At 35.3% G+C, this 8,853-nt stretch overlaps 2 non-coding genes across 2 annotated transcripts; one reads left to right on the forward strand and one right to left on the reverse strand.

Moving 5' to 3' along the window:
* The first annotated feature begins 682 nt into the window (after positions 1-682).
* On the forward strand, positions 683-788 carry LOC128032096 (small nucleolar RNA R71). The gene has a single exon (XR_008188226.1). It is a non-coding gene; the product is annotated as a small nucleolar RNA R71 (small nucleolar RNA).
* Positions 789-5,046: 4,258 nt separating this feature from the next.
* Positions 5,047-5,152, reverse strand: LOC128032288 (small nucleolar RNA R71). The gene has a single exon (XR_008188416.1). It is a non-coding gene; the product is annotated as a small nucleolar RNA R71 (small nucleolar RNA).
* Positions 5,153-8,853: the final 3,701 nt, after the last annotated feature.

Consider the following 8,853-nt stretch of genomic DNA (forward strand, 5'->3'; position numbering starts at 1 on the left):
CTAGGAATGTCGATTCCAAATTTTTCTTTTGATATCTCCCATCATACTCATCAATTGGCTCATCTAATCTTCTAGCTTAGTCAATGTTTTTTTCGAGTTAGTGGACTCAGACTACACTTGCTTTACATTTGTCCTCATTGACTGCATTTCCCCCTCTATGCGACCCAAACGTTGACCACATACAATATGGTCATTTGGTTTGGTCCTTTCCTGAGGTTTCTGTAAATAAGGAGGTTGATAATTAACATTTTTTACTTGATTAAAACTATTACCTCCTCCTTGATTTCCTCCCCATCTAGGATTGTAAGTATTTGACTAAAGGTTTCCACCTCTATTCCCTATGTAATTCACGTCCTCAGTTGGATTGTTGATATAATGGAAGAGTGGTTTGTCCCCTTCATATGGAGATGGTGTACTGTTCTCAGGCTTTATACGGTTGATTCTATCCACTAGCTATTGATATCTTTCATCTTCTTGGACAACCTTCATTGTAGATGGCCTCTAGCCATATGTGTACCATTCAATTGGCCACTGGAAGGAGTTCATCACCATATTTTTTATTAATTCATACACATCCTCGTATGCTTAGTTCATTAAAGCTCCTCTTGCGACTCCATCCAATCTTGACCTTGAGCTTACATCCGACCCATTGTAAAATATCTACAACCGTAACTACTCGGGTAATCTGTGATGTTGACATTTCTAAATCAATGTCTTAAAATGCTCTCATGCTTCGTGAAAACTCTCTCCCTTTAACTGTTTAAACATAGAAATCTCCATTCTTAGCTGGATTGTTTTGGTAATGGGGAAGAACTTTTGTAGGAACTTTCCTGCAAGTTCGTCCCATGTCATGTTAGACCCTAGTGCCTATGAATCTAACCAAGAAAATGTGTTATCAATTAATGATAAGGGGAACAATAAAAAATGAATGTCATCATCAGTGACCCTGTTATATTTGAAAATATCACAAAGCTAGAGGAACTATTTAAAATGTTGAGTCGGATCTTCTGTCATTGTTCTTCGAAACTACAAATTTTTTTGATCATCTGGATCATAGTTGGCTTGATTGCAAAGTTCTTGGTCATGATGGATGGCCTTGTTATACTCCCTTGAACCATATCGAGGCCCATATTCCCTTAGAGTTCTTTCATTATGCACCATATTTGTGGGTAGTTGTGGTGGTGGTGGTGGATCTTCTAGCTCAAAATTGTTAACTTTGTCGAATTGTGGAGTATCTCGTGGTAAATTACCTACAGCAGGTGGTTGGTTCTGCATTTTTTTGTTGTTGTCGACGATTCCTACGAATTATTGCTTTTGAATCTGTGGCAGGCTCTATAGGGGCTCCCTTACTACGAGTCATACACTAAAATCAAAGAGAAAAATTAGTAAAATGAGAAAATAAAATCGTAGTTATATTTTAAAAATTTCCTAAATATTCTATTAAAATGTCAAAATTAAAATCAAATTAGTGATGTTGCCTCCCCAGCAACGACGCCAACAACTTGACCACCTCTGGATGTACTAACATCCAGAGTACAAATCTTGCACAAAATATATTACAAGGCGATATCCGCAAGGATATGGGTCAAGTTGTAATGTAGTTACAACGAAGTAGATGAGTACTTCGAGAATCGTACCCAAAGGAGGTGAGCATTAAGTTACTTCTAACCTAAGGACAAATGGATCTAATTAGTACTTTAAATGAATTATATTACGATGAAATATAAATAAAGGATTTTAGAATTTTTCAATAACAATAATAAAAAGATAAGAAATAAATAGCGAGAAATCAAAAAATAGAATCTATCAACTCTGAGCATGGGTGATTAGCTTGCTTCGATAATCATAACCAACTGTCACTTCGAGTTTTCTTATTCAATTAACTAGTCAGGACCCCAACAATATCTTTCCATCTTCCACTAGAGTAACGAGTCGGTAAGAACTACTTATCTCTCGACCTCACAGTCCAGACCAGTTCATGGTTAAGGTGTTCAAGGATAGACCATACCAATTTTGGGTTAATTCCCACCTTTATGACTTCATAGGATCGTGAAGCCTGGGGTTTAATTTCTTCTTTTCCTGAACAACTGATCCATTAAGAGAACACAACAAAATATTTAATTAATCATACCTCCACTCGCTAATCCCCCATAGGAGGATTAGTTCTTCATGGATCTCATAAACTGTATAGACTTGATATATAAAATAGACATGAAAAAAAAATTCAAGAACATAAATTTTTAGAAGAAACCTGATTTGTATTTGAATAGAATGTCGAATCCTTACAAACTTTGATCAAGTTCACAAATCTAATCTCTTCCACAAAAGCAATGAACAAAACTAAAATAAGCCTAAAGCTTAAGAAAAGAGAAAGACTAAAGACTAAAACTAGGAAGAGAGTTATACAATATAAAAAGTTTTCCATAACATGTGTTACATGAGCCTATTTATAGACTTAGAGTGGTCGTCGACCTTAACCCTAGGTCAATTGTCGTTCTCGTGCTTATTGTTTGATTGTGCTGACCAAAAGGCCCTTTGAACATAAAAAAAACAACCAAAACTTTATAAAATAACATTAATTTGTAGACATGCAAACAATTTCTAGATAGAAGTTCCCTTTCCATCCAATATTCAAAGTGAAAGCCCTACTAGATTGTTTTTATAATAGCTTCTTTCTATCTGGGAAAACTTAAAGAAAGACTTAAGAGTTTATCGGTAGACAACTTAAGACAGAAGCTCTTATAAGCTTTATAGAAAACACCTTCGTTAACGATGAAGAATCTTATGGTTTTCTTTGACGATAATAAAAACTAGAAAAGAAGATGAAATAGAAATCTTCTCTCCACTACTGAGTTATCATATTTATAGCTAACTCACATTCAAATCCCACTCAATATTAACTCTAATCAGTAATCATTCTCACATGCTTCCACTAATTAATCACATCCTACGAGGCTCTCCAGATGTCCTAATTACTGATACATTAGCTCCTCTAAGATGCTAGATGACTTAAACGTGTCCCACTAACTATTACACTTACATTAGTAGTGACCAAAAAACATGGGTGGGGGATTTATTAGTGGGAAATTCTACCTTATAGTGATCTAGCCACAACAAGGAAGTCCCTAATTCGAAAATGGAACTCCGCAGTACCAGCGAATTTCAACGAAGTACTTCACCACGAAGTTACCAACTTTGTCCTATCTAAGCCTCGCGACTTAGGTGGTCTTCTCTAGCAGATTTTCTCAACAATACCAGCTTGCCAAATGAGGGTGAGACACTGAAGACATAATTTAGGCTACTAACACTTCTATAAATAAAACCTTAGGGGTTTGATGTAACTAAGTCGTCTTAGAAGCATCCAAAAACCCTCATAGTTTAGGAGTAGGATTTGAGTTTCATTTTCTTTTATTTTCTTAAAATGCTTTGTTCTTCTCTCTTTGAATCAATTTCGATCCAAGATTTCATTTATGTAATCGAAGTTATTCAGTTTATTCCCCTTTGCAATTGACAAGATTCGTCTTCTCTCTTTGAATCAATTTCGATCCAAGATTTCATTTATGTAATCGAAGTTATTCAGTTTATTCCCCTTTGCAATTGACAAGATTCGTTATCCCAATCGAGAGGTTCGGTATCCTACTTTTAATCAAGACAAATTAGGATTATTCTAAATCTTTTTTTTTTCGATTTATTGGTGTTATTTACAGGTTTATATCAAATGAGTTTGAGATTAAGAATACCATGAGTTACTAATTCCTTTAGGAGAGATTAACGAGTTGGTGGGGAAGTGATTAATAAAGGATTACGGGTTTGTCAATCAGATTAGTTGGTATAAATTACAAGTTCTTAAACCCTAGGTTTGACAACCCTAAGAAGTAATCAAAGGTTAAACGAGATCGGGAGATAAGTTTTTCGAGTAAATCATAATTTATCCTGGTTGAGAAAGCGAGGTCGAGAGTTAAGCTGAGTATCAAACAGTTAATTCACCTTAAAACCTAAATCTAAAGTTAATTACATCCCCTAAAAGGAGTTAATTGTCCTGATTGGTTTAGTTGTTTGTCTATTTTTTTTGTCTATTTCTTATAGTTATTTAGTTCCTAAGATTTATCTCTTTTATGATTTATTGTAATATAAAATTTAATATTTACTATTTATACTTATTATTGTAAAGGAGTTTTCAATCGATTTAATTCATCCACCCTTGAGTACAATCCTCGAAATACTTCCCTATGTTCTGTTGTAACACAATACTATATTACAATTTGAATCGTATACTTGCGAATACCGTTGCTTCATTTCATATATATTTGGTGTAGTATTTTTCAATCAAACATTCGCACCTTTGGCGGTGGTCAAGTTGTTGGCACTGCTGTCGGGGAGGTTTTAGCATTAAATCTAGAAAATATATTTACAATTAATAAGATAAATAGGAAAGTTAAAGACTACATATACAATATTTTTATTTCTAAATTTTTTGTAATTTTTGTAATTTGTTTAATTTCTCTTTAATTTTTAGGTTCTTTATGACCCAAAGTAGAAGCAGCCCAATCAAGCCCTATCCAGATCCGAAGCAATTGCTAAGATGCAACTGTCAATTGATGAAAAAGAACTTACCCATGGAAGTTAATCTACTGTAGAAGAATCCATTATTTGAATACACACATGAAAGAATAGAGAACATCCGTATGGAAGTTCCAATGGATTAAAGGACGTTGCGCGAATATGCTTTACCTACACTAGATGTCATGCGAGACAGTACTGACAAGCCAAGATTAACACCAATAATTTTGAAATTAAAACAGTTATAATTTAGATGATCCAGAACACTCTATAGGTAAAAGGAAACATGGTCGAGGACCCGAATTCGCACTTGACGCGGTTTTACAACTCTGTGAAGCCTTTAAGTACAACGGAGTATCCGATGGTGCTGTGCATCTCCGATTATTTTTGTTCTCTTTGTGCGACAATGCAGCTGATTGTCATCACTACATGGGATGACATAGCAGAAAGATTCCTACAAAAATTCTTAGATAAGTTGAACCATTTAGCTTAGGTGAGACATCGCCAAATTTAAGCAATATGAAGGTGAATCACTTTACGAAGAATGGGAACATTTCAAATCAATGCTCAGGAATTGCCCACACCATAGATTGCAAGTGTGGCTCCAAATTTAGATATTTTATAACAGTTTTGACAATAACATCAGATCCAGCTTGGATGAAGCAGCCGGAGGATTGATACTGTTCCTCACATACGAACAAGCCTATAAAATCATTGATGACATGGCTATGAATTCGTACATGTGGCCAAAAAAAAGATTCACCTACAAATCGAAGCCTCCAACGGTAAAAGCGGTAAACGAAGATGATTGATATCAACAAATCTCAAAGAAGCTTAAACGTTTGGAGTCAACTATCAAACCAACAAAATCAAAGTCGTGTGTTGAAAACCAATTGGAAGAGGCAAGCGACATCAGTAATAGGGGTCAAGATCCCTATTCAAACACCTATAATCCTGGTTAGAAGGATCATCCGAACCTCAATTGGGGAGGTAACCAAATAGGTGCAATTCAATTACAAAATTGACAAAAACTCTCATTACCAACCTCTACCCTTACAATAGAGATCTGTGGGTAATGACCATGCTGCATGTGGTCAAAGATACAACAAAATAGAAGGGGAGATGCAAACGATGAAAATGAACATTCGAAAAGTCCAAGCCACGTGTGGACGACTCGAATATCGAATAGATAGCCTCTGCGACCAGATGATCCAGTTAATGATAGTGTTCCAAAAGAAGAATGGTCAAAGTCTCCCCAGTAACACAGAGAAAAATCCTCAAAAAGATGGGAAGGAGCGTGTAAATGTAATTGCTTTGCGGTTGAGAAAGACATTAGAAAAGTCGAAGGCACCCATATATGAAGAGGAAAATGTTCTTGAAGATGATGGTGAACTGACTGCATTCAGACGTACTAACGTCTAAAGCGTAATTCCTGCAATCAAATAGAAGAGTTGGCAGTTTTCGCAAGTATACTTGTTAGGTTGTAATATAGCTTATACAATGAAGTATGGAAGTATTTCGAGAATCGCACCTAAGGGAGGCGAGTACTAAATTAACAATAACTTCAACGTTAATAGATCTAATTAGTATTTTAATTAAATTATATTACAATAAAACATAAAGTGAAGAAAAGTTATTTTATAAGAAAAATTAATAACTTGCATGAAAAATAAAAATGGAAAACTTAGTTTGCAGATTTAATCAATTCTAGGAATGGGAGACAACTCACTTTAGTGGTTGTAACTAATTCCTCTTTCGGGTTCTACTCAATCAACTAGTCATTAACCTAGTAGGATCTCTCAATTTTCCACTAAACTAAGGAATCGGCAAGAACTACTTATCTCTCGGCCTCACAGTCTAGACCGGATTGAGGTAAGGTGTTTACGGATAGGCAATACCAATTTTGGGTTCATTCCCACCTAGATGACTTTCTAAAATTGTCAGGCCTAGGGTTTAAGTTCTTCCTATCCCAACCAGCTGATCTGTTAAGAAACCCTACATAGTAATTAATTACTCTCACGTCACTCTCTAATCCTCCTTAAGGGTATTAGTTTCTCATGGGTCTCATAAACAACATAAAATTTATTAAAATGGTATATATGAAAAGTAAATCAAGAGTAAAAGTTTAAAAGAAACCCTAAATCATATTGATTATTTGAAAGCTCAAAAATCCACAAGTGTTAGACAAATCCACATAGCAGATTCTGCAAAGAACAAGAATGAAGATAAAACAAAATGGAAATCTTAAGTAAAAAAAGACTAAAAATCCAAAACTAAAAGAATATGCAACCTAAAATAAAAATAAAATATTAAAGATACAAAAAGGATCTTTATTAAGTGTTCAGAGTGACCTATTTATAGCTTTTGGGTTGGTCGTCGTCCATAGCCTTAGTTCGGCTGATGTTTTTACGTTAAATTTCATTGTGCGAACCAAAACGCCCTCAGCTCATTAGTTTTTCACGTCAAGGTGGTGTCGAGACATCCTCAAGCCTATGTTGTGACATTGGTGGCAGTTTACAGGCTTAGGCTTGGATTCAAGGTTGTGTCGCAACATCCTCTTACTGTGTCACGACACCGAATGCAAACTTGCTCTTTTGAGTATCTTACTCACTATGTTGCAACATCGACGCTCTATGTTGCAACATGGCAACCAGTCTTATGTTCTCGTGCCTCCGAATGATATTATGTACACTCACCAAATACATTAGCCTTCCTTTAGGCCTACTTTGGCCCCTAAGGTCATATAAATAACTCAAATCACACTTTTTTCTTATTCAAGAACTAAAAGTGAAAAACTAAGTAAAACATAATGAAATTACTTTTGTACAAGCTCCCTTAAGTACGAAAATTGGTTTAATCTACTACAACGAATTGTGACAAATCAAACTCCCCCAAACTTATGTCATTGCTTGTCCTCAAGGAAGAAAACAGAAAAAATAAAACTAAAAGATGACTCTTGAGCAAATATGATACAAGGAAAAGTTTTGGAACACATGTAATTTTGGCATGATATATAAATGACTTACCATCCTCAGTTTCAAACACCTAGGTTTAGTATATTACAAAGCATATAAACAAAAATGTCCTCGAATATATTATTCCATCGATAAATCATAAAGGTAATTTGATTACCCTAGCAGAATACAAACAGTCATTACTGCAATTAGTTGATATAATGTCCATTCATGAATAGATTTACCTAGGTTACATAGGACTTTTCAGCTTGTAACATTCTAAGGCTTAAGGTTGGTATGGAAATCAAGAACAATGAGCATCAAAACAGTTTCAAGCACAAAAGTAATTTTGCACATTGCATTGTTCCCTATTCTCCCTCTTAATAACCCTTGTCCGCTCACCACCTTATCTATCCTTCTCTCACCTTCCTTATTCTCCATGTATGAAGCCACAGCATGATAAAGTAACTACGGTCAAATCATTAGTTTTTGTGCACTAATGGTTAATGTTTCTAATTTTTGTGACTTTGTTTTTTATTCACTTTTGACTTTTTCAACATATCTCATTCACAATGCTTTCTTTTTCATTATTCAAGTGCTTTTTCTTACTCGTTTTGACTTTTTTTGGATTTTTATTTTGTTTTGCACATTTTGGCTAGACTTATAATCACTATGTCACACTGCTCCTGTAACACCTCTAACTCTTCTCCATCGCTGAATTAGGGTTACGAAGCATAACTGTAAAATCAAAAAACATTTATAAATAAATCATTAATTAAATAAACACATTCAAAACATATCAAACATAAGCATATTATCCTTAAATCGAGCCTTCAAGGCTCTAAAAATAGCTTCAAGGTAATTTAGGACCAATTTGAAACAAAATAGAAGTTTTAAGAAAAATATGAAAAATTTCAAAATAGGGGACACACGGTCGTGTGGCCAGGCCGTGTGGAATGCTCCAGGCCATGTAACTTTCGAAATAGGGGCACACGACTGTGTCTCAGCTCATGTCCTTGCCCGTGTAACTCATTGAGTTAGGCCACATGGCCGTTTCGCAGGTTGTGTGCTAGGTCGTATAACACACTAAGTTAAAACACATGGCCGTGCCTTAGACCATTTGTGGCACATGGCCAAGTGGCACGGGTGTGTCCCAGGCTGTGTGCTCCTAAATGAACCTTAAATGAAAAGTTTACCATTTCAAGCTTTCTTGGACACTAAGTAAACCATTTACCAACCCATAGACCTATCCAAAAAGACATTAAACAAGCTCAAAACATGCTAATTTCAACCATCTTAAGTGCCTAACCAATGTACCCTCATTGGTACCACAAATGCA

The sequence above is a fragment of the Gossypium raimondii genome, chromosome 8 (assembly GCF_025698545.1).
Source record: "Gossypium raimondii isolate GPD5lz chromosome 8, ASM2569854v1, whole genome shotgun sequence".
NCBI lineage: Eukaryota > Viridiplantae > Streptophyta > Magnoliopsida > Malvales > Malvaceae > Gossypium > Gossypium raimondii.